General features: G+C 41.1%; 1 protein-coding gene and 2 long non-coding RNA genes across 5 annotated transcripts in view; 1 reads left to right on the top strand and 2 right to left on the bottom strand.

The window, feature by feature from the left end:
• The window catches only part of LOC108396661 (uncharacterized), a 41,471-nt gene extending 32,839 nt beyond the window's left edge, over positions 1–8,632 (bottom strand). Inside the window, exon 1 of one of the 2 annotated variants that reach the window (XR_012125078.1) lies at positions 8,386–8,632. This is a non-coding gene — a long non-coding RNA (uncharacterized lncRNA). The remainder of the gene's footprint in view (positions 1–8,385) is intronic. The other variant, XR_005062848.2, reaches the window with a different exon arrangement.
• Positions 8,633–18,123: 9,491 nt separating this feature from the next.
• NUF2 (NUF2 component of NDC80 kinetochore complex) overlaps positions 18,124–25,591 on the top strand; it is a 37,543-nt gene continuing 30,075 nt past the window's right edge. Inside the window, exons 1-2 of one of the 2 annotated variants that reach the window (XM_073221490.1) lie at positions 18,124–18,284; positions 18,519–18,605. The gene's annotated coding sequence lies outside the window, so the exon portion shown is untranslated. Of the gene's footprint in view, positions 18,606–25,591 lie in introns of both variants that reach the window. The other variant, XM_037023969.2, reaches the window with a different exon arrangement.
• On the bottom strand, positions 20,849–25,588 carry LOC140846076 (uncharacterized). Its single transcript, XR_012124962.1, has 3 exons — positions 25,414–25,588; positions 22,671–22,751; positions 20,849–22,389 (listed from the first exon to the last, which is right to left on the bottom strand). It is a non-coding gene; the product is annotated as an uncharacterized lncRNA (long non-coding RNA).

Below are 25,591 nucleotides of genomic sequence, written 5' to 3'. Positions count from 1 at the left end.
ATGGCCTATTGATTACTTTGAATTACACTGAGTGCAGAAAACAGCCAGTCCAAGGGGGACACTCTGACCCTCCTCTGTCCATCCCCGAAAGCAGGAAATACATCTCCCCTGTGAAGGTGCCCTCCCTGCGTGTGGAGGGGATAAGGATCCTTACCACCAAGGACAGGGCACTGAGAACCAGGAAGCCTGCCTTAGCAAATCTTGCTACTTTCCTACTAATTTAGTATCCCAGCCCAAATGCTGTTTAGGATTCCTTACTAATTTAAGCTGCCAAACATAAATTTCCTCTGTCCTATCAATTTCTCACAGATTCACGGGCTCTTTGTCTAAGATGTATAAAAGCAGCCTGCCTGGGTCATTTCTTTAGGTCTCGGTTTCATTACTGGGTCTCCAAGCAATGCACATGTAATTAAACTTTGTATTTTTTCCCTGTTGATGTCTCTTATGTCACTGGTTCTGAGACCAGCCAAAACCCGGGAGGGCAGAGGAACGCTTTCCCCCACGACAGTGCCCTTATGAGATTTAGGGATATAGTAAGAAGGGTGCCATCTGGAAACCAGGAAGAGGGCCTCACCAGGAACTGAACCAGTCCGTACCTTGATCTTAGTCTTGCCAGGCCTCAGAACTGTGAAATATCAATGTTTGTTGTTTAAGCCACCCGGTCTATGTACAGCGTTTGTACAGTGGCCCGATCTGGCTAAGACATAGCCCCGTAATGGATTTATTCTGTGGGGGCTTCAGAAAGTGGCTTGACCTATTGAGAAGAGAGATTACGAGGCAAATGAGCAGACTCCTGGCCATCTGTCTTGAAAAAAAACACTAAGAAAAAAAAATCCCACAGTTTCCATCATTAGCGAAATTCAGGCATCTGTTATTTGGATGTTTCTCTTTGAGGACAACAGAAAAGTCAAAATTCCTCTAGGGAATTAAGCACTTAAATTTCCCATAAACTTTCACTACTGAAAGCAGAGTTAATCAAGTCAGACGATGAGAAAGAAACACAGTCGCTATGTGACTGAGTCTCTGTCTGAACACACAGAGCTTGACCTGACCAGGCACCTTGGTCTCGGCCATTCCTTGTGGTGTTCAAGCCTTTTTTTAAAAATAGCTTCATTGACAGTTACTGTGTGCTGACCTCCAATGAGTTCTACTCAGTGGTATAGAGGGCATGTCAAAGTGTGGGCAAAGGGTCTGTTTGTTTCTACGCAGAAGATCAAGGCCTAGCTTGGCTACCCAGAAAATGAACTAAGATACGATATGAGGAGGAGCTTCCGGCATCAGCACTCTCTGGAGGACTGGTGCCGGGGGATGATCATCAAAAAGCCTCCACAGGGATCCGGACGATGCTGCGGTTGTGGCTGCATCCAGCCCACCGTCTCCTGGACTTGCCATAGGAATGAGGAGGGAGATGTCTAGGCTGGCATGTGCATACAGTGAGACAACGAATTTGACCGGATCTGTACTGTTGGAACTCAACCAGGAGTTGGGAGGGGTGCAAGTTGTAGCACTCCAAAATCTCATGACTATAGACTATCTATGGTTAAAAGAACATATGGGATGTGAACAGATCCCAGAAATGGGCTGCTTTAATTTGTCTGATGGTTCAAGTACAGTTGGACAATATCCATCATATCATAGATAAATTTTCACAAATGCCTAGGGTGCCTAAATGGTTTTCTTGGCTTCACTGGAGATGGATGGTATTTATAGATTTGCTTTGTTTATGTCACCGTATTCCTATTATGTTAATATGTGTGTGCAAATTAGTTAGTAGTTTAAAACCTATACATGCTTAAGGTACTATACAAGAAGATATGTCAAAGAAATAATCAATCCTCCCATGTTCCTTCATATGCTACATCTATAGCTTTTCTTCTTCCTTCCTAATTACAAACCTTAAATAGAATTCGTGCCTCATATCGAATTTACCGAGTATCATAATTCCTCCAGGTGGTAAAGATACCTCGAGACAAGTGCTGGGCATAGAAGCCACAGGGCATAAATCTGCAAAGAAGTAAAAAGCTAACCTTTGTAAACAATATGGCTTCTCTCTCACTTACCAACTTTACATTTCCCTGTATGGCCCCGGAAGATGACTGGTTAGCCAGAGACGGGTAAGATTCCTCAAGGGAGGAACAACCTAAGACAGGCACAGTCGCAGGGGGGCCATCAGGTGAGAATTTGGGGATCAACAGAGGTGAGGCTCAGAACCTCACCCCCCCTGCTTTGAGAGAAATCTTCTGCATCCGTGGATGTCTTGCTGCCCTTGTCTAGCCTGGATTAATACTTAGTCCATAGGCACACACCTGATCATCTGATCATCTACATTTGCCCTCTTACAGCACTAAACTATGTTTTCTACCTTTATCTTGCATCTACCTACCACTTCAGCATTTTATTAAAAATAAAAATAATAATAATAATAGGAGAAATGTGGGATCAACATATAAATCAAGTACAAAAATCAAACGGATATTCATATTTGACCTGATTGTTTATAGGTTATATTGCATGATCAAAACCGAAAGTTTCTGTGATGAATGCCCTTGTACTGTTCACCATGTAAGAACTTATTCACTATGTAAGAATTCGTTCACCATGTAAGAACTTGTTCGTTATGCTTCAGAAGATTGGAGACTGACGAGAATTAGGCTTGAGATGGATTAATGATTGTACATTGAGCGTTGACCCCCCTATACTGAATTTTATTGTTGTTAACAACCATTTGATCAATAAATATGAGAGATGCCCTCTCAAAAAAAAAAAATAGCTTCATTGAGGTGTAATTTAACTACTATAAAATCCACCTGCTGTACACAGACAATTCAATGATTTTTAGTAAACGTACAGGGCTTTGTAATGTCACTGCTGACTGGTGTTTGAGCTTCTCATGACTCCCCCCACGGCACCCCTGCCCCCAGCTCTTCCCTCCAGGCCATTTGCAGTCAGTCTGCCTCTCACCACCATTCCCCTGTCCCAGACAGCCTCTGCTCTCTGTCTCTGTAGGTTTCCTCTCGCAGCCATGTCACATAAACGGAGCCAAAGAATACGTCATCTTTTGCATGTGGCTTTGTTCGGATATAACATTTTAAGGTTAATCCACGTTGTGATGTGGATTGATATCTTTTTCCTTTCCACGGCTGAGTAGTATTGAACTCTGTGACATGCCATACTTCCTTCATTCTCCAGTTGACTGGGAATATGCTTTCAGTTCTCTTGGTCAGGTTCCCAAGAGTGGAATTGCTAGGTCACATGGTAAATATACGTGTCAACGTTTAAAGTGGCCAACGAAGTGTTCTCTAAACCGGCGCAGCGCATTGCATGTCCACCAGTAACGTACAAGGGTTCCGTTCGCTTCATTTCCTTCCCTGTGCTTCCTACTGTCTGTTTTTGATGATAGCCACTCTTGTGGCTGTGTGGTGGCATCTTGCAGTGGTTTTTTCATTTCCCTGGCGACTAATGGACCCCTTTTCATTCACATGCCTTCCTTAGTGAAGTGTCTATTCCTGCCTTTTGCCCATTTTTTAACTGAATTATTTGCCTTTTTACTATTGAGTTTTAAAAGTATATATGCTAGAAACAACTCATTTATTAGATATGTAATTTGCAAATATTTTCTCCCAGCCTGAGGCTTGTTTTTTGGTTTTCTTAATGGTGTCTTTGAAGCACACTTTTTAAAAATTTTTTGCCATCAAATTTATCAATTTTTTTCTTGTATGACTTGTGCCTCTATTACCTTATCTAAGAATGTTTTGGCTAACCCAAGGTCACAAGGATGCTCTTTTGTTTTCCTCTAGAATTTTTATCTCCCTAATCATACTTTCCTTTTATTCTTTCCTGTTTTACGGTATTTTATCAACATGCCCTCAGTGTCACTGATGATGTTTTAAAAAATGACTCGGATACTTTTGATGCTCTTATTTGACTTGCTTTTTTGTTTTATTTTTATCTTCCATTTTTTCTCCAATCTCTGCCAGTTCAATTTGCATTGTCTTTAATCCCTTGTTTTCATTTTTAGCTCATATTTGCAAAGCTATATGCATTTTTTAGAAAAGAAGTTCTTTTGAAGTTTCTGTTTGTTCAAGTGGGAAGATTCTTATTCCACTTTTTACTTTTATTCTTTTTTTGGTAGTAATTATAGTATTTCTGGTGCTGTTTATAACTTATCTTTGAACAGGAAATTCATTAGTGGTGGGAGCGAAGTGTGTGGAGAGAGGTTAATTTGGGGAATATAAAAGGTTAAATTTAGGTATTACATCAACACTCTTCCATAAAATTTTCATTATTCCTCTTTTCTTGGACATATCCCTCAGTTTTCATTATTTTTTCCCTCTGCGGTAAGTGACATATGCACATGGTTCATAGTGAAGCTGCATGTTGTGGGTTCCCTGAGGGGAGATTTACTGATTTGTGTCAACCACTGAAAAGCTGCTTGCTGCTTGTAGTCTCACCTCTGCTCTGCCCTGCCTCCAGGCGGTGGTGTCTCTGAGCAGAGGGCTGCGTGAAAGGAAACATGGGAATGGGTGCCCTTGCCCCTTGTTCTCCTGATTGTCTTTTTCTGGAGCCTGGCCTTCACGGAGACCTCCCCCAAGCTGCACATACCGCCCTGCATCCACACTCCTAGATCTCAATGGTTCAATTAAGGAAGCACAGAACCAACTCTCAGAACCATGTCATATACACTTTAAGTAGATTTATACCCTGGGAGATACCTAAAATAATGATTGTCCACTCAGCCTCTGGAATGGACCTGTTTGGTCTGTGCCACTGGATTCTATGTCATAGCCAGCGGCTGCAGGCAGGTTTCTTACAGGCCGAAGATCTATGGACTGAATTCCTTCCATACATGCCTTCTGGATAGGTGAGACGTCAGGTCTCTTTAATAAAACTCCTCCACTATGTCTTCCAAAGCATGAACCTCGTTAGAGCTCCCCCTGCTCTCTCATTAATTTTTGAATGCCTCGTGTCACTGTTCTAAAAGATAAAGCCCAAGTATCTGCTAGTGTTGCCCTACAAGACCTTGCCCCTACCTAGCAAAGCTCTTGCCACCTTGTGCTCCCACTTTCTGCTTGTTAGTTCCCAGATACACAATAACCCTGTCTTTGCTCTTGCAGCTGCTCAGCCATGTCCTTCCTACCGTTTTCGCTTGGCTAACTCATGTGTCATCCTCTCTAGAAAGGCTTTTTAGAAACTCAATTCATAGTATATACCTCTATCATAGTACTTATGATACTGAAATTTTTAAATCTAGAGAATGCATGAACTGTATGGCTGTCAAACTGGATAGTGGATAACCAGACCAAAGGTAGGGTTTTTCTTATTTTTTAAATCTTTTAAAAGTTCTTTGTTCCTGGGCTTCTGGATGCCTGATACGTAGTAAGTGCTTAATATAATGATGTTGCATTAAACTTCATTGTGATATTCACTCTGACCTTAGAAAAGTTCATCTTTCTGAACCATATTTTTCATACTTTAAAATGATAGGGTTGGGTTCACTGACTTTTTAGGTCCCTTCCTGATCTAAAACTCTGATTATATAATTCCATTACTTTCTGGCTTAGTACAACTATACCCCATTTCATATTTAATTTCATAAACAACATCTGACCATTATCTCCTTCTGCATAACTCTTGCCAGAACTATTGCATAAAATTTCTTCATTGTTTACTAAGCCATCCCAATGTATTTATAGAGATATCTCTTCAGAATAATTGAATTACGCTCCTGTTGCCAGCAGGTTTATTTATTCCCTCATAATGAACACCATGTGAATATTATATTCTTCTTTCCCATGACAATAAATCCACATGCAAGTATCTTGTCCAGAAGACATACAGAGAAAAGAAAACCCAAAGATCTCAGATTTTAGGGCTTCCATAGTTGGAAGAAAAAAAGACAGGTTTTCAAATATCAGAAAAGGTGCTTTCCTTGATTCCTCTTTCAAATCTTCACTAAATAAAGGGTTTACTTCTTAATACCTTAGTCTAATCATGAGAAAGCATCAGATAAGCCCAAACTGAGGGACATTCTACAAAATAACTGATCAATACTTAAGAGTGTGAAGGTCATGAAGGACAGGACTGAGGAATTACTGGAGATGGCAGGAGAGTAAGAAGAAAACTAAAGGCAACATGGGATGCTCCCAGATAGAATCTTGGAAAAGAACAAAAGGACACGGGTAGGAAAATTGGTAAAAATTCTAATAAAGCCTGCAACTGAGTGACTATTATTACTGTAGCCATGTTAATCTCTCTTTGGTAATTATTCTACAGTTATGTAAGATGTTAACATTATAGGTAGCAGGGTGATATGATCTCAAAATAATTATGCTGAATGAAAGAAGCTAGCCCCTCTCTGAAAAAGAGTACACTTATATTTACCCATAGTCTTACATAAAACTCTTGTAACATGTAAACCAATCTACGGTAACAAAATGTAGGTGATTGCTTGCAAATGACAGGAACAAGGTGGCACAGGAGGGAAGGCACTTGAGGAAACTTTGGGGGATAATAGACTCATGATCTTAACTGTGGTGATGCTTTCACGAGTGAATAGATATGTCAGAACTTATCAAATTGTACACTATGTGTTTATTGTATGTGAATTATGACTCAATAAAGATGTTTGAAAAACCAATAAATAAATAAATAAACGGTACATTCGATGTTCTGTGAGATCAGCCCAATTTGAAATTGTCTACTGACAGTTCTAAATACAGTCCTAAAAATGCCTATTATTGTATTAGTTGATAAAATTCTTTGGTTAATAGAGAGAAAAAGCCCAAAATCATGCTTGTAAGGGGCAGCCACAGGAATTTAATAATTTAAAATAAAAAGAATTCAGTCAAATTGTTTGACTCTTGCCCCACAGATTTTACCAACTTAACCAACTGACTCAAAGGATTTCTTCTGATACATGAATCCCCAGGGCTGCAGATAGCTTTGGGGTGTCCATTTTGAGAAAGAGAAAACAAGCCATTTTAAAAAATAGGGTCCTCTGTTACCTCACACCAAATTCCCAGTGTAGTTTCATTATTTTGTTTAATGTGTTGTGAACTCTGGGGATAAAAGTCATAGATGGGTCAATACAATGACTTTTCAAACCCAAGTGATGATTTTGATGTTACACAACATTAGGACTGGATTTATTTCTACTTCCTCCTCATTCTAAAAGATCTGAAATTGTTGATAAGCCACATTGCTTATTTGCGGGACTGATAGATTCTTTGTGATGTGAACCGAATGGTATTAATTAAAGAGAAAATACCATGTGTTCAGATTCCATCAGCCCGGTTCTTCTGATAGAGCAACTTGTGAGACATATTGGTATCATCTATCTTTACCCTTTAATCCTAGGTTGGCAGTAAATCACTGGCACTGGTATCTGAAGAAAATGTTCCAAGTTTGTTTCATTTCTCCGTTTATAATTTAATGTGGGTAACTTTCCATTGTCTCAAATAATATTTTGGATGGAACACAAACCTTTTAAAAAACATCTTAATTATTTGTCCCGTAATCTAACCATACTAAGGTGATTTAAGAAATATGCAAGAAGATAAAGAAGCAAGCAAAAGTTGCCCATATCCTTACCTTTGGAGGCAAGTACAATGAGTAACTGGGGTTCGCCTATGCACATAGTGTTATATCCTGCCTTTTACAAAATATAACAGCATATTGTGAGCATTTGCTTAATGGTACTTTGAATTAAAAAGTAAACACAGGTTTTATGTAAAAAATATGACTGGAAATTAAAAATAGGAAAATGACCTGTTTCATAATGTGCTTAGTTCAAGAAACAAACACTGGGTAGGTTTGGGGAAAATGGGTAGCTTGAGCTATTTCCTCGAAAAGAATTGTAAATCAGCAGAGATAGTGATAGGCTCCTATCAGTGGGAAAACCAAAGGTGTTACTGCACCATGTGGGGAATCTGGAAACCACATGAAATGGATTGTCACTCAGTTAGGACTATGGTAACCCAAACTTTTGTTAGCTGATCTGATATACATACACAATCCACAAGAGGGTTCAAAACACTTGCATGCTTTTCCCATCAAAACACCAACTAATCCAATAAGGACTGACTCAGGTACTAATGGCTAACATTTATAAAATGATTACTTGTCAGCCACTTTCTAAGCAGCTTACATGGACTAACTCATTTAATTCTTAAAATCACTCTTTTGAAGTCAGGACTATCACCGCTCTGCGTTTAATCAGGTGACAGATTCGGCTTCAGCCATCTGATTCCAGAGAATCTGGCATCAACAGCCATACTACGCTGCTTCCCAAAATGGGATATGCGAGTTGCTCTCTCTCTCTCCTGCTCATCTTCCTCCTCTCTTACCTCTTTCTTTACTGCCCATCCCCACACCAATCCCAGGTACCTGCATCTGTTTTGGTGGAGCACATTTAAGATATTAAGGTTTTATGCAAACATCCTAGCTCCATCCCTGATGGACGGCATTTGATTGATATTATGAATCCAGAGAGAGACCTTTTGGTTCTTAAATTCTTCAGAGCATGGTATTTACAAGACAAAAACAAATTTATTTCTCTTGATTATACTCACTGCCACTTGTTATTATGCTAGCCCAGTCTCAATCCTTTCATATATTTATTTTTTAAAATCAGATCTCCCTTTTCACAGAAATGGACAATGCAGAGAAAAAGGAATAAGGGAGAGAGAATTCCATCCTGCTCCAAGTGCATCAAGGACAAGGAGGAAAATGAAATATATTCCCAATGGTTTCATAAAAACACAATTCAACCATAATTGAATTTATGATGAACATGCTATTCTGAAGACATCTACAACAGCGTTTTGTTTTATTTCTTGAGCTGGGAATTTATGATTGCCAAGTCATTAAGGAACATCTTGATGGTTGGTTTTGCTTGTGAACTGCTGGTTTGTTTTTCCAAAAGAAAAATGCTGCCACTGCTGTTTACTATTGATAGGCTTGGACTTGTTATTTCTTTCATTTCATTTCTTATTGATTTGACAAATATTTATTGAACACTAACAGTATGCAAGGCCCACTGCAAAGAATGAAAGGAAACAGGACATAGAAATAGGAAATAGATATCATACATGTATATAACTCCATTCAGAGGGATAGGCCATGTACGTGCATGTATGTATATAACAATTGGTTAAATTCAAAATTGCTCTTACGGCTGTTATTATGCAGGTTAAATTGATCATTATTCATCTTATAGCTGCTGGTAAGAAAAAAAAAATCTGTACTTTCCTCTACAAGAACATTCAAATTTCCGTGATAGACTCGTACAACTCAGAGTGGCCAGTTGTGTTTCCCTTGTCCCTTGCTTGTATTCTGAAAGTCAAACACTGTATTTCACAAGAATTATTAAGTCAAAAGTATCTTCTCTGTTTTCTTGGTGTAGGCACAGAGGAATGAAAGAAGGAGCTGCATACTACAGACCCTTGAAACCATACGACCTAAGTGGACAATGCAGTTGCACAACCTTGGAAGAATAAATCACTAAAGATGTGAATCCTCTTTGAGCAATGCTTTTGAGAATCACCAATCTGTGATTCTTATCTCAGAGGCGTGGTTCTTTCCTAACTTGAAGAGAAGAAAACAGTTTCCTTCCATCACTGGTGTCTCCAGTAGTTTACATTACAATTATGTCATTATTTTGGGATTATTTTGGAGAGGTAACAGTAATTAACCTAAAAAGACTCATATGCGTTTTCTTTTAAAAAGGAGCACATATTACTTCAGAATATCTGGTCCCATTTTCAGCTTTACAGCATCCAATGCTGGCTTCATGCACTATTTATACTTACCATATTGAACTCTGTTTCCCAAGGGAAGCAGTAAAGTTGTCCCTTTCCTAGAGAGGTAGAAAGAGAAGTGGAAAGGAGGGGATCACTCTAATGTCTCATTTCCAAGGCATGACTAACGTTGGTGAGTCCTACAGGGATTAAGGCTGGAGAAGAGATGGGAAGGAGGCCAATGGTCCTGGAATCCTTACCTCTGTCCACCTGGATGATAGAGTGCTGGCTTGTATGCAGAGGCCACCCAGACAAATGAGAGCTAAGATCTAAAGCAGCCTAAGATCTGTGTCCCAGACACTGAGCCCAAGATGCAGCCATGCTGAACACGATTGATTCTGATTTTATTCTGTGTGTTAGCTTCCTTCAATTTCTCCATCTTACTTTAAATTCAAAGTGTCTCTCAGTGCTCCAGCACAAGCCAGGTGGTCAATTCCTAACCCAAAGAATCTGATGAGCCTGTGGTGTGATTGCCCGACCATTCTGTCCTTCCTCCATGTGGCAGTCTCATTTTCACACCAGCTATTTTAAGGCTAAAGGTGTCCTAACAGTTAACTAATGACAGGTGTGACAGGCTTCAACAGGATTCATGAGTCTCAGGAGAGATTCATTTTGGAGAAGGGGAAGGTCACCTTTACCTAATTGGAAATAAATTTGAGTCTCAGTAACACGAACCCAGAACATTATTACTGAGAGAGAGAAGCTTTGCCAAAAATGTTACCCAAGCAAATCACTCCAGGGCTAGTCTTCCGGGCTGATAAAACCACGTACATTTGCTTAAAGCCTGTAGGAATCCTCCTGTGTCACAGTGGTGCCCTTGCTGAGTTTGAGGTCCCTGAACACAAACCATGAGAATAAACCTAAGATACAGTTCATGGCGGGCTGTGCATAAGAATAAGCTTAGAAGACGAGGGAATGCATTGCTTTTCATCAGCTGTCAATCTATTTTAGATACTCTGCAGTGGGCATGGGCAGGAGGTCGAAGAGAGAGGCAAAAATAATTCAGTTGTGAAAGGAAACGTCAAGATGGGGAGGCACTGTCTGCAAACACACTTTCAGTGACGGTGGCCCTCGGACTGTGGTAGGCGCCATTCTCAGAGAACAAGTTTAAGATCTTTGTCGCATATTTTACATAAATGATGGAGACAAATTCTAGTGGGAAAAAACCCCACAGAAACAGGAAGAATGATCTAGAAAGAGTCTTTACAAGGAACAAACTCCCCTATTACTGCTCACGCCCCCTTCCCTCCGGCTTTCACAGCCCACGAGGGCACGTGCTCTGTGACTCCAGCAAACACAGGGCACCGTGAGCTCCCAGGTCCACAAGCTGAGCTCTGACCTCCCCATCCTTTGGTCAGGCCATGGAAAGTTACGTAGAAGCAGCTGCTTTCACTTAATAATCACTCAAAGACACTCAAACCACTGGCAGGACACCTGATCAAACCATATGATATTTCAGTTAAGAAGGAAATCTAGTTTTCCTTGGTATTAAGGGAACCAATTTAAAGCAAATATGTGACACAAATATTCCAAACACTGGCTTCTTGGTTCTTACTGCTTTATCAGTTCAGATGGATATGCTATTCTTCATTTAAAAAGATTTTTTTTCCTTATAAAGAGAAAAAAATGAACATTTTGAGAGGAAGTTTGTATTTACTGATAGCATCCAATAAATAAGATCCTCTAGAGGCTGGAGGGGTATAGGAAGCAACTAACAGCTTGCTTAGCCGTCAGTATCCAGTGAGTGCCTGCGGGGTTCCTGGGGTGCGTCGGCGCTTACTCAGAACCTCCAAGCACAAGAGCCTGGCTAGTCTCGTTTATGGAAAAGGAAGCCACCCTTCAGAGACACGCAATAACTTAAAATCACGCAAAATGCAGACTAACTTAGAATGCCGATTTGAACTCAAAACACCGAAGCTCATGATTTTCCCACTTTAACCACGTTTCATCTTCAATTAATATACTTGTTAATATCCCCGCTTTCTTTTGTGAACAAATACTGATGGGCCATGTTTTCTTGGAGGTGATAGGTATGGGATGATCCTTCACACTCACGCGTCCTAGGTGTCACTGTCACCTCAGTGTAAGGTGTCACCCTTGCACTCACACCCTCACCTCTAGAGGAGCGCCCCCTCCCTGCCCCTCCCACAAAATCACGCGCCTCCATCCCCCGCCCCAGCTCAGGTGCTACCCATGCTCCTCACGGCTGGAAGTATTTCTGTCTGCATATTTCTCCTATGCTTTTCATGTTTTTTTTTTTTCAAACTTTTCAAACTTCTTGTCACTTCTCATGTTGTCACACGTTTCTTTATATGTTGAGTCTTCTTTGACCGTTTCGGCCCAAGGGCAGGATCTGTACCTGATACACCGTTTTATTTTCCACAGAGCCTACTTTAGTAATGAGGATGCTGGATTTAGAAAACATATATATTTGAGGACAACATCTAGTGAAATCTGAGTTTCAAACAAAAAATACTTTGTAAAAACAATACTGGAATATTTTGGATGTTCAAATAATGCCCAGAATATATCCTTATCCGAAATTCAAATTTAACTAGGTGTCCTGCATTTTGCCTGATACTTACCAAACAGGTTTTAAAAAATGATTTTCATCAAAGTGCTCACATCTGTCTATGGGGTCATTAACACTTACTAAACTAACTTCAACTAATCATAAATTATAGAAAACTTTGAAAAGGATCTGGGTGGTATTTTAGTCCACCTTCTAGTTTTAGGATAATTTTTTTAATGGGCTCTCTCCATGGCTTACTCCAAGTCACACAATTAGCTGATGTTCTATTACACACCTGTAAGTCCCTGAAACTAAAACTTACAGAAATTTAAAATAGATCATCAAAGCTTCGGAAGGCAGTAAGGATGAAAAGAACTAGAAAGGCCCTTCTGTGGGAGCTCACTTGCTCATTTGGGGAGCTGGCATCTGCCGCTGTTTCAGCCCTTGTTTTATTGCTCTGTATGTCTCCACACATTGGCACTAAATGTTTCAGCCTGTAAACAGTCAGGGGCTGTCCTGTCCGTCTGGTCCCTGATTAGTCTTGCATGCTAAATGAATAAAATTATAGAGACCCCTGAAACTTACCCGTAGCCCAGGAGAGACCCAAATAAGGGGATGGAGGCTGCATTCTGGTTCCCGCGCTTGCAGCAGCCCTGCTCTTCCCTAATTCCAGCCTCCACGTGGCTTCTCTCCCTGCTGGGGCGTCTTTTCTCTGGGACTTCTCCTTCCTCCCATCAGAACCCTCCTGCCCTGCTCTCATCTAAGTGCCAGGTGGAAAAGCAACCTGATAAATTAATCTGAACAAAGTGTTAAAGGCTGACATGGATTTAACAGGCTTAATGTGCACCTCCTCTGAGAACCAGCTCAAATGTGGTTAGTTTCTCTGAAGATATCCATTTCCCCAGGAGGCTAACTGCCTCCTTCTGGGAGCCAGTACCACACTTCTAGAAACCCTCTAGTACAGTACTTCTCTGGATGAGGTCTAATCAGCTGCTTATAAATACCCCCTCCTCCCACATACAATGACCTCTTGAAGGACAGGGACAATACCTTCTTTATGACTAATACTGCCAACACCTAATATGGTGTCTGCTTAATAGGCAATCAATCTATTTTTTAGATGTTTTTGATTTTAAATAAATGTTTTTGTTTTAAACAGGATTCCTAGATATATCATAGCCAATATAATGACTCTTTAATGATTACAGGGTCAAACACTGAGAATAACCAAAAAGGCAGACTTTTTTTTTTGTCTTACAGTCTAACAAGAATGTCTAGACTGGTCTACAGTTATGTCTAGCATGTCAGCCTGCAGAGTCCTTCTAAGAATAGGATGACTGCTGGTTCAGCAGTGTTTATGATACCGAGCATTATAAACCATAAACTTCAGTTTCTTCTAATTACTGCCTCCAAGTCTGCCATCTTGGATCTCTCTGTTTCTTTAACTGTATCTTGGGCAGATTTTATGACCTTCTGGTTACGTTTAATTATTAAGAGACTTGGCGATTTAAAATGGGAGGGAGGGAGTGGGTGAAGCGTGGTACGCTCTCCGTCCCCTCTTTCTAGGCCTATCTTCTTTGTGATTGGGGACAGGGAGGAGGGTCACAAGAACCAGAGATCATGTTACAAAGCCATCCCTACACCAGACCAAGGTGAAAGGCATTTCTGGAGTCACCTGGCTTGGAATGGTTCTGTCCTTGGCTGGTCGCTTCTGTTCACGTTCTGGTCTCTGTAAGCAGAGTGCTCAGTGCCTTAGGGTGGGGTTCAAAGTCTCCCTTCAGCACTGCTGCAGTATTTCTTGGGTGGGGGCTCCCACCCTTGGCCCTGCGTCTGCCTGAGCTGTGCTCGAGGTCCTGTCCCCAACCACTGTACCCTTTCCCATGCAGCCTTGGAAATCACAGGTTCTCTTCCCAAGTATTCATTACTCTGGTGCCGACTACATTAGTACACTCTCTCTTTTCAGAACAGCTGAGTAATAGGCACTTTCCTCTGCATCCACAAACATGGATTTCCTCTGAATTCCTTGTCAAGCCTTCCTAAGAATTGTCTCCACACTCCACCGGGTGCCAACAGGAGCTGTGCCAATACAAGCTGGGCTTGTAGATTCTACAGATCCGCAAGGTCATGGAGACAGGCTTCCCCTTTCGTTAGCACCTCTCTCTCCCCCCATGATCACCTGCAGTGTATCTCCCTACCTGACTATCCTTTCAGCCCGCTGTTCTTAGGTGGGGCCATTAGCCCTCAGCTGGCCAGCCCTGTGGGATACCATGAAACTGGCACTGGGGTGCCCTTCCTGATGCTGGCATGGAATCACCTTTGGAGCTGATGGGGACTCCGTAACATGGGCCGCTGAAAGCTAGCTACACACCTTGAAACAAATTTTTTAACTGTTGGAAAACTAGCATGTTATCAGCAATTTGGGGCTTAGGCACATTTTTAAAGTTGTTTCTAAACTGATACTCTAATGCTCCCTCACTTTTGCCTCTGGGTATTCGCTAAGTGCACAGCTTTAGAATTCACCGTCAGTTCTGGGCAAACAAGGATAATCCTCTGGGCTCTGTTGAGTCAAACCATATTTTTTTCTGTGAAAGAGACCCAAGTGTCAGCAATCCAATTAACTTTCTGTTTTTTCCCTCTGAAGATATCCAGGCAGTGCTTTTTAAGAGTTGCTTCCAGGAAAAATAAAAGGAATCACATGTACTCAGCATGGTGCACCCAAAGAGCATTAGTAATGTGAAAATAATAAGTAATCAGTACTCAATTTAAAAACAAGTTAAAAATCCGGGGATGGTCTTTCAGCTCTGAGGGGGGCTGGCCCTTAACCTGTGGGATCTCAAGCCAACTCCAGGCAGACAGTGTCAGAACTGAATTGAGTTGTACGACACCCAGCTAGTGTTTGAGAATTGATTGGTGTGGGGGAAAACCCACATATCTTGTGACCAGAAGTGGATTCAGCAAAGTTGTGGGATACAAAATCAATATACAGAAGTTTGTTGTGTTCTTATACATATTAACAATGAACTAGCAAGAAAGATAAATCAAGAAGACAATTCCATTTACAATTACATCAAAAAGAATACCCAGGAATAAACCTAACCAAGGAAGTAAAATACCTGAACTCTGAAAATGATAAGACTCTGATGAAAGAAACTGAAGACACAAACAAATGGAAATCTATCCCATGCCCCTGGATAGGAAGAATTAATATATAATAGGAAGAATCAAAATGGCTGTCCGGCCCCAAGCAATTTATAGATTCAATGCAATCCCCATCAAAATACCAAGGGCATTTGTCAATGAACTAGACCAAAGAATCTTAAAATTTATATGGAACCATAGAAGACCCCAAATAGCCTAAGCAAACTTGAGAAAAAGAACAAAGCTGGGGGTATCATGCTCCCTGACTTCAAGCTATACTACAAAGCTACAGGGATTAAAACAGTATGGTACTGGCACAAGAACAGACCCACAGATCAATGGAACAGAACAGAGAACCCAGAAATAAACCCATGTATATCTGGTCAACTAATATATGACTAGGGAGCCATGAATATACAATGGGGAAAAGACAGTCTCTTCAATAAATGGTACTGGGAAAACCGACAGCTACATGAAAGAGAATGAATCTGGATCACTGTCTCACACCATACACAAAATTAAGCTCAAAATGGATTAAAGACCTAAATGTAAGACAGGAAACCATAAAATTCTTAGAAGAAAACATATGCAAGAACATCAGCAAAGGTTTCTTTGTGGATATATCTCCCTGGGCAAGGGAGACAAAAGCAAAACTAAACAAGCAGACTAAAAAGTTTCTGCACAGCTAAGGAAACCTTCAACTAAACCAAAAGGAAACTTACTGTATGGGAGAATATATTTGCAAATAATATATCTGACAAGGGGCTAATATCCAAGATATATAAAGAACTCATATAACTCAACACCAAGATAACCAATAATCCAATTAAAAAATGGGCAGAGGACCTGACCAGACATTTTTCCAAAGAAGACATACCCAGGGCCAACAGACACATGAAAAGATGCTCAACATCACTAATCATCAGGGAAATGCAAGTCAAAACCACAATGAGGTGTGACCTCACACCATCCAAAATATAAGAAATAACAAGTGTTGGTAAGGAGGTGGAGAAATGGGAACCCTCCTACACTGCTGGTGGGAATATTAAATTGGTCCAGCCACTGTGGAAAACAATATGGAGATTACTCCAAAAACCAAAAACAAAAATACCATAAAACCCAGTAATTCCACTTGTGGGAATTTACCCAGAGAAAACAAACTCACTAATTTGAAAAGATATTTGCAGACCTAGGTTCACTGCAGCATTATTTACAACAGCAAAGACATGGAAGCAACACAAGTGCCCATCACTAGATGAATGGATAAAGGAGACGTGGTACATATCCATACTGGAATATTACTCTGCCATAAAAAGGAGGGAAATACTGCTATTTGCAACAACATGGATGGACCTAGAAGGTATCATGCTAAGTAAAATAAGCCCGGCAGAGAAAGGCAAATACCATAGGATTTCACTTATATGTGGAATCTAAAAGACAAACAAAACAAAAATAAATAGACTCACAAATATAGATAACAAACTGTTGGTTACCACAGGAAAGGGTTGGGAGGATGAATGAAATATGTGGAGGGGATAAAGAGGTACAAATAGCAAATTGTGAAGTAGGTTAGACATAGGAATGGAAGTACAACACAGAGAATTTAACCAATAATACTGTAATATCTTGGTATGATCAGGGAGTAATGATCCCTCTTACGGCAAGTATCTAGTAACATATACAATTATCAAGTCACTATGTTGTGCATCTGACACCAACATAATCTAATATCAATTTTATAAAAAACAAAGTGAAATAGAGTATTGAGTGGAGAAACTGTTTTTTTTTTTCTGTTTCACACAGAGAAGAATACAACATTAAAAAATTATTTTGTGCTGATATGGAATGTCCTAATTTTTGGTTCTGAAAATACGGAGTCTGACACAAGTATCCAATGATTTCCTGTTGACAGCATAATGGCCACTATATTTATAATCTATACAAAATCTTTGCAATCTTGTCAAGTCTGATTAGAACCTGTCTGAATTTCTATTCTCCATTAGCTACCCACCTGTGCGGTGTGCCGCTTTGATTTCTGCCCCTAAGCCTAAACTGAAGCATAACCAGAATGAAATAAAATGTCCTCACCCACTGACACAACTATACTCCTGCTGTGGGTAGGGGAGAAATAAAGTGATTTTGAGATAAATAATTGTCATTCAAGGTAGAAACGATCTCTTAGCATAATATAGCCCAGTTTCTTGCCTAATAAATTAGGTCAAAATTATGTTAATACATCGATTATGAATTTCTCATGTAGCGCAAATAGTGGTTTTCTTAAGGAAATTAATCCTCAGGGTAGGATAAGTGTGTTAAATGTGTTTTTAGTTATTAACTCCGGGAAAACACCCTTCAAGGAGCCTGTGCCAACAAGCGGAACCAGAAGCAACTGACAGCACGGCTAAAGCTGTGAGATTTCCTTTTAAGACAAAAGAAGAAACTGAAGGGGCCTGGAGTTTCCCTCCTTCTCTTTGGAGTGATGGTAGGTCCAGCGAAGCAGGGACTGGGAGAGCCCCTGGAAGCTGCCTGTTGGGGGAGATGAAGCTTAGCAACGAGAGAATGCCTACTTAGGACATCTCTCAAGGCCTAATGTCCTTGTGAGCTGCCCGCCCACCACCCAAAAGCCTAGGGAGGCACATAATCCCTACAACAGCAGCAGGGACACAGTAGTTAGAGGAAAGAAGCCAACCAACTAAATCTCCCCCAAAGAAGTGCTTAGCACTTGCTCCACTGGCATCTTTCATAGACATTGTGTGTGTTGTGTATTGCAGGGAGCTGGCAGAGGGTAGAAGGCATCGACGGATACAAACCTTGCTAGAAGGACCCAGGGATACAAGGTCTGGAACAGAAAGAGAAGGGGTCGGCTGTACAGGTTATGAAAATTAACGCTGACCCTACCAGTATGCTGTAGGGGTTCAAGATTAGGTAGCATGGGGCAGTAGCTAAGGACAAAGCTTTTACTTTTAGAGTTCTTGAGTTAAAATTTTGGCTCCCTGATTTCCAAGATTTATGAGTGTGGGGAAATAAAGTTTTCACCTGAGTGATTTTCAGGTTTGGTTTTTCATCAGAAGAATTGGAATGGAAGCCCCATCACGCAGTTGAGAATGAATGAGGCAATACATGGAGAGGACCTAGCATCTGGTACATCTCCTGTGAACGTGAGTTATTATTGCCATTCAAGTACCCTCTGCAAAAGGTGTATGAATGGAAAATATCTTAATGGGTTAGCCTGGGAACAATATTCAGGTATCAATGTTGAATTTAAATGGCTAAACTCTTGTTTACCAGCTTAAATTCTGTTAGAATTTAACTGATAAATTCTATTATCTGCTAACCAGATAAATTCTTTATAAATCATATTGTCTGCTTAATAAATCATAGGTGAAAATTATTAGGTAACTTTTTTTCAAATACTCAGGATGAAGTTGGATACTTGGTACTTATGTAGTAATGTTGTGAGAAAATACTATCTCTTTTTTGTGAGAAAACAGGACTGGGGCTACGGAAAGATGTTGAGAACTTAGAGAAGTCATTTCCTTCCAAGGGCTCATTAAATAGGTTCTATACTTAGACTTCCTCTAGATCACAGAAACCAGTAGCCTAAAAAGAAACCACAGGAATGATAATGGGACACTAGAACTGTGACAAGAAAGCTAGTTATCCTGTTTTCTGATTTGTGATACTGTCATTGCCGCCTTCATTTTTTGGCTGCTTCTTCCAAAATTTGCTATGAATGATGAACATCTGTGTTCACTCATACTTTTTTTTTTCCCGTGACTCCCATTAACTCCCTTGAAATAACTGCAAACACGACAGGATGTTACACCAATAATGGAAATACCAGAGTATAAAAATTGTATTTAAAATAAAGAAGTCACATTGGACAAATATTGTGATCAATATTCCATTCGTTTGGGCTATTAATTCCTAAGGTGCTTTATGCTATGTTAAACAACATAGGTTGAGGTGAAAGTTGGGGAGAGAAAGCTAGAGAGAATAGAGTGTAACACGTGGAATTTGTGCTTCTTTGAATTTGTGCTTGAGCTTGTCACAGATTAGCAAAGGAATGTATTTTATGGTTTCAAACTAACAATTGCATGAATCCATAACAAAGATATTGTTTGAATTGCAAGTATTGCAATTATATAGCTCAGTTCCCAAATCTACTAATAAAGATGAGCACAGCTGAGCAATGAAAGGGATTAATAGGTCTGGAATAATTAAAAGGTAATAAAAGCAGACAGCTACTTTGAATTCACTGCTGTTTTACTCCTTTAGCCTGAACTCTAAACATGTATTTTAAAGGCAATAAATTTAGAATCTAATTTTTTCCACCTAGAACATTGTGTTTGATGTTTATTACTCTAATTCTGTACACTTATGCAAAAGAAAATGAAATAAAACTTTTGAAGTGTGTAAGGTTAACATTAATACAACTATGCCACCCAGTGAATAATGCTGGCATATAAAAATGTTACTAGAATTTGCCATTTTCTTTAAATATCAGCACATTTCCAGTGTATCTCTGGCCCCAATTTTGTATAGAAAATTATACACTAAATATTAATTCAAAAATATTTAAGTGCATTATATATTTTTACCTTCTCATTCATAACTATCTACAGCCAGGGTGTGCAAAGGATGTTCCAACCCTTGTGAATAGTTTTGCTCATCAGATGTCCACTGTAATGTTGGCAGGCAATAGATGTTACGTGAGGGTCAAAGAGATACTGTTTCCTGTCACGGGAAGTGTCGGGCAGGTATAAAACTGTGACACTCCGTTGCTTTAGGTTTTATCTGTACCTCACAACACACAGCTTCAAAGATTTTCTGTCTGATGCTCTTAATTTAAAATGTGTGCTCCCGCTTTTACTTCGGACTGCTTGCCATTCATGGTTAGTCATCATTTTAAAGACATGCATAAATACTACTGAGGAATCATATAAGTGAAATAATAATGACATCAATGATACAACCATTGAATGTGTAAATCAATCAATAGTGGGATGCGGTCAAAGGGCCATGATTTCAGTTCTCATTGATATCGTGTTCTGTCCCATTCAGACCACAGGTGGAGTGAGTAAGTGTTTTCTGTTGAAAGCTCATACAAACTGAATCGAACACTTTTTGGTCATCTTTTTATTTTTCATGGGAAACAAAAGCACATGGAGGACAAAAGCATAAAGAAGTAAAGTGTATGCAAAAAAAAAAAAATCTCCTTTTCACTCTGACCCTGTTTCCCTCCTCAGAGGCGACCACTTACACTAACTTCTCCTGTGAGATGCGCCACGTCTGAAGCAGAGCGGTTCAGTCGAACAACACACATGGCCTGGGGCTCAGTCTGGGCCAGGCGCAGCGGCAGATGCTCGGGAACCGAGTCACTGAGAAACAGTCCCATGGATTAATGGAGACAGACACAGAACAGATCATTTCCATTCAATGTTAACTTTAATTTTTTTAAGCATACAAAGAATGCACCTCAGATCTCTTCCAACTGGCACGTATCTGACATATTCATGTTTGTCTCCCACAGGCACCTGCAGCCTGACATATCTAAGATGCAATCACCACTCACCTCCCAGAAAGAGTCTGCCTCTAGTTATCTGAATCAGAGAATGGCACCCCATTTATCTGGGTGCCCAAGCCAGAAAACTCAGTCATTCAACTATTTATCAAGCATCCACAATGTCTAAGGGCTTGTGCTAGGCTGTGGATACATGACAGCGAATAGGGCAGCCCCTGTCTTCATCAGAACTTGTCTGAGGAACTCTGTCCCTGATTTCCTCCCTACTGCCTTCCCCATTCAGGCATCAAGGTCTGCCCCTTCTACTTCCTGACTTCCTCGGGGATCCATTCCCATTTACCCGGGCAATATCCTGATACAGGCTGCCGTCCTCTTTTCCCTGGATTAGTATGGTGATGGCCTAACTGGTTTCCTTCCCTCTTGACCTGGTTTCCTTGTCACCCTTGAATTCTATTTTCTCACAGTAGCCAGAATCATGATCTAAAATATAAACTAATCATGCTGAAACTGTTCAAACTTACTAGTATTTTTAAGAATTCCAAACCCCTTAACACGACTAGTAACATTCTTTGGGGTCTGGTCCCTGGCTACCTCCCCAGCTCTGTGTCTGGAATCTCAGTGCCTGGACTGTGCTTCCCTCTCGTGGCTGGGCCCCGCAGGAGTTGTTACCCCTACTTGGAACATGTGCCCTTCCCCCTTTCACCTGGCCAATCCTTAGCTCTTCTCTGTAAGATAAATTCTAGCCGGAATAAGCAGGCAAAGAGAGGCAGCAAAGGGCCAGGTAATTTATTTAAATACCCCCAGGTGAGGTTGTGTGGCCTTACTGCCAGAGGCCAGAGAAGTCACACCCGGTCAGGGAGGCGGGGGCTTATAAGGAATTAGGAGGGGGAGGAGTGGGCAAGCTATCCTAGGGGGGCGTGGAGAGGTATGATTGGCTAAAGGTGACATAATAGTCAACTAGAAACTTTTTTCCTTCCAAGAGGGAGGAGAATGACATCCGGGTCTTAGTTGGCACATCAGGATGGAATTCAGGGAGAGCTGTCCCCTTTCCATATAAGGCACGGACCTTGGGGTCTGGTCTGTTCTCCCCCTATGGCATCTCTGTTCTGTTTGCATGTCCTTGTTTTTCTTTCCTCCAGCCTAACATTCTCAAGCATGGAGCCAATCAGACTGAACTGCATTATTTTTTTTTTTTACTTGTCTCCCTTCCTTATGGAAATATAAGCTCTGTCAGGTCAATTGGTAATTACCACATTTGCTTGTCCACTATTACATTTCCAGTATCTAGTTCAGTGCCTGACACAAAATTAAGGGCTCAATACATATTTTCTTTGAGTGAATAAACAAATGTTCAGAAAGCCAGGAGGAAAGTCAAGCAGTTCAGACTGTGGACTAGGGAAGGTCTTCTTGGAAGACATCTGAAAAATAAGTGAAGATAAGAGTCAGGCAGAGAAAACCAGGACAGTCCAGACAGAGGCAACTAGGAAAAGAAAAAAAACTACAAAGTATAAAACAGCCACATAAATGGGATGTGGGTGTGATGAGAGATGAGCTTGGAAACACAAACAGTGGCAAGATCACGGAGGTCCTAGAATGTCAGGCTATGGAGCTGGACTTAAGTTCGGAGGTGATGGTGGGGGGGGGGTCATAGAAATTTAAGCAGACAGGTGAAACTGTCAGACTTCCATTTGAGACTGACCTTTCTGGCTATTAGTCACAAGATTAATTTGGGGTGTAGGCAGGGGTGGTAAGGCTGGAGGCAGCAGTGATAGACTGGTAGCTGAAATGAAAGGCAGGATAAATTAGAGTTTGAATGGCTCATGGGCCCTCCAAGTAGATCTATCTAGAGGGAAAGGAAATCGTTAGAGGAGGTCATCGAGAGGACAGGACTGCCAGTTGATGCATGAGCCGGTCCCAGGCGATCAGAGGCTCCTGACCCCTCCCCCAGTCTTGGAATGTGCATCCTGCCTGACTCCCAGGGGCTGGCCCAAGGACACAGCCTTGAGATAGCGACCTGGTGTTGAGACAGTCTGGACCATCTGGATGGTGTTGGTGACTGAACCCACTTAAGGCCTCTATATAAACTTTTAAGATGTGGTGGGCGGATACAGAGAGCTACTCATCTTGTGGCCACCCAAGACAAGCCTCATACCTAAGTTCCCTTGCTTATAAAAGCTGCCACCTACCAATCTGGAGTGGCCTGCCTCTTTTTGAGTTTATTCTGCCCCCCCACCGCCCCGTATGGCACCAGTTTTAGAAAGCTTAGGAAGCTCCCATGGAGGGTGCAAACCAACAGAAATAAAAGTCTGAATCTCAAGGGAGGAGTCAGGTATAGCAGTAGTTTTGGATGTGTGAGCAAACACATTGAAACAATGAGAGTGGAAGCCACTCCCAAGATACAGACAAAAAAATAAGGTTGCAACTTAACGCTACTTAAAGGGCAGGCAGGTAAATAGCCATCTAAGAAGCCTGAGAGGAGAGTAGCGGGAGAGACGTAGGTTTCAAGGAGGGTCTGAGCAATGCTATTAGATGTAGCTGAGAAGTCTGAATAAAGAAGCATTCATCAATAACAGAGGGAGAGCAGGTTCATTCCATCTTCCAAACTAAGTAAGAGAGAGGTGGATAAATGTGTCAGTGAGGGAAATCGGGAAGCAGAAAGTTAACTATATATTGCATGATGGCTTGGATTTCTCAACTAGCTGGGAACAAGGTTACTGGAAATGTCTGTGTCCCCCAGGGAATCTCCATTCAAATGAATGAACGCCTGAAGGCAAGAAGGGAGTAAGTAGGGCCCAGTTGTAAACTTTTATCTATTTCTACCACCCTAGACAAAGTGAATCAAGTGTTCATCATTACTGATCTGCTAAAAACAAAGCAGATACAATTTGGAACCACTGTCACTTAAAGAAGAGATTTGTTTATTTTAGCCAAAAGTACTAGCTACTACAGAAATAGCACCTGCATTAAAGATAAAGTCCCAGCTGCAGCCTGCCACGGTCTCATTGAGCATCCCTATCTTGTCACTCAAAAAGTATGCTCAGTCCTTAGAGGTTTGTCAGCCAGCCTCTTTAGTGCAATCTAGAATGGGAACATGGAATTAGAATTAGAAAAGGAACAGGTATAAAAATTGCAGATGCATGTGAATGTGTGTTAAGTGCTTGAAAAATACCTATTAGACCACTCTGGTCACCTTCTAATAAAGAGTGGAGGTTGGGAAGGGGGTTGAAGAAAATGGTAGTGTGTTGAGAAATCACTGAAAGTTACAAGACTGGGAACTGCCAAAAATAATGAAAGGACTGTAAAGAACCGCGGGGTGAGCTGAGGCTGGAGACCAAGAACCTGTCGTATGTTTTTGGTATTATTTTCTCCAGGGTCCCCAGCTGGGGATTTATGGAATACATTCAGGGTTAAAGTTCTGACAGGCACCTGGGTCAAAGGCATTGGACACAGAAAGTTTGTATACTTGACAAATGATGCAGTCTAGATTGGGAAGGGAGGTAATGACAGGAGGGCTGACAGGGAAAATGAAATAGAAGAGTGCATACAGAGCTCCTGAGGGTATACAGGTGCAGAACAATAAGATGCTACAGTGATGAATAATACTGGAGTTTCATTTTCTGCTGTAGTTAAGTGTCTTTATGGATGATCACAAAACTTTAGAAAGTCTAGCTTGAGATTTCTGCTCTTCTGCCTTCCATCTCACATTGCCCAGCAACAGGCAACTGAATTTTGAAAACATTAGAATTTATCCTTACAACTGGGATATGAATACCCACTAGCTTTGTTCATAAATACTTTAAATTCTAAAAGAACTACCAATTTGCCATATCTATAGTAAAACTATCCCCCATATAAACAATTATTATTTGTAGATACAGTTGTCCTGCTCTTCTGTCACCTCATTTTTTTTCTTCCCATATGGCTCTTCCTACTTTTGGCTTACACATAGGTCACTTTTCTTGTTTCGGCTTAAATATACATATACATATTTATTTATTTATTTTGGTATCATTGATATACAATCACATGAGCAACATTGTGGTTACTAGAGTCCCCCCATTATCAAGTTCCCACCACATACCGCACTGCAGTGTTTCGACTCTTTTAACAACAGTTCAGACGTTTTGTTGAGCACTGACCATTTGCAAGGTATTTCACTTTGCCCGGATGAACCTTTAGGTTCCTTCCACCTCTGGAAGTCGTGCTCACCAACGCAGAATCGGGAGATTTGCGTTCATACTGGTCTTGCTACTTGTGAACTAGTGCGGGCATCCTCGGGCCAGTGCACGAGGACCTTGATTTGCAGCCCTGATTCCATGACCGTGTGCCATCGCCCTAAATGAGGTAACGCCTCCACGCATCTAACACAGGAAACCGCGGCTCACACCAATGCTCAGAAAATGTCGCTACTGTTTGTATGAGTCTGGGGTTCTCTGACTTACCCTGCCCCAACGAGAGCCCCGGGTCCTCTCCCTCGGCCCCCTGGGCTTAGCCAAGTCTCCGGTGACCGTCCACTCGCCCTCGCTCTTCACCTCCCGTCGAACGCCCAGGCTCCGGGCTCCCCCTTCCGGCGGAACCCAGGTCCGGCGAGTCGCCAACTCCGCGAACCATGGTTCCGCG

The sequence above is a fragment of the Manis javanica genome, chromosome 14 (assembly GCF_040802235.1).
Source record: "Manis javanica isolate MJ-LG chromosome 14, MJ_LKY, whole genome shotgun sequence".
In the NCBI taxonomy this organism is placed as follows: domain Eukaryota; kingdom Metazoa; phylum Chordata; class Mammalia; order Pholidota; family Manidae; genus Manis; species Manis javanica.
The sequence above is the reverse complement of the archived record's forward strand: the minus strand, read 5'-3'. Positions and strand labels throughout refer to the sequence as shown.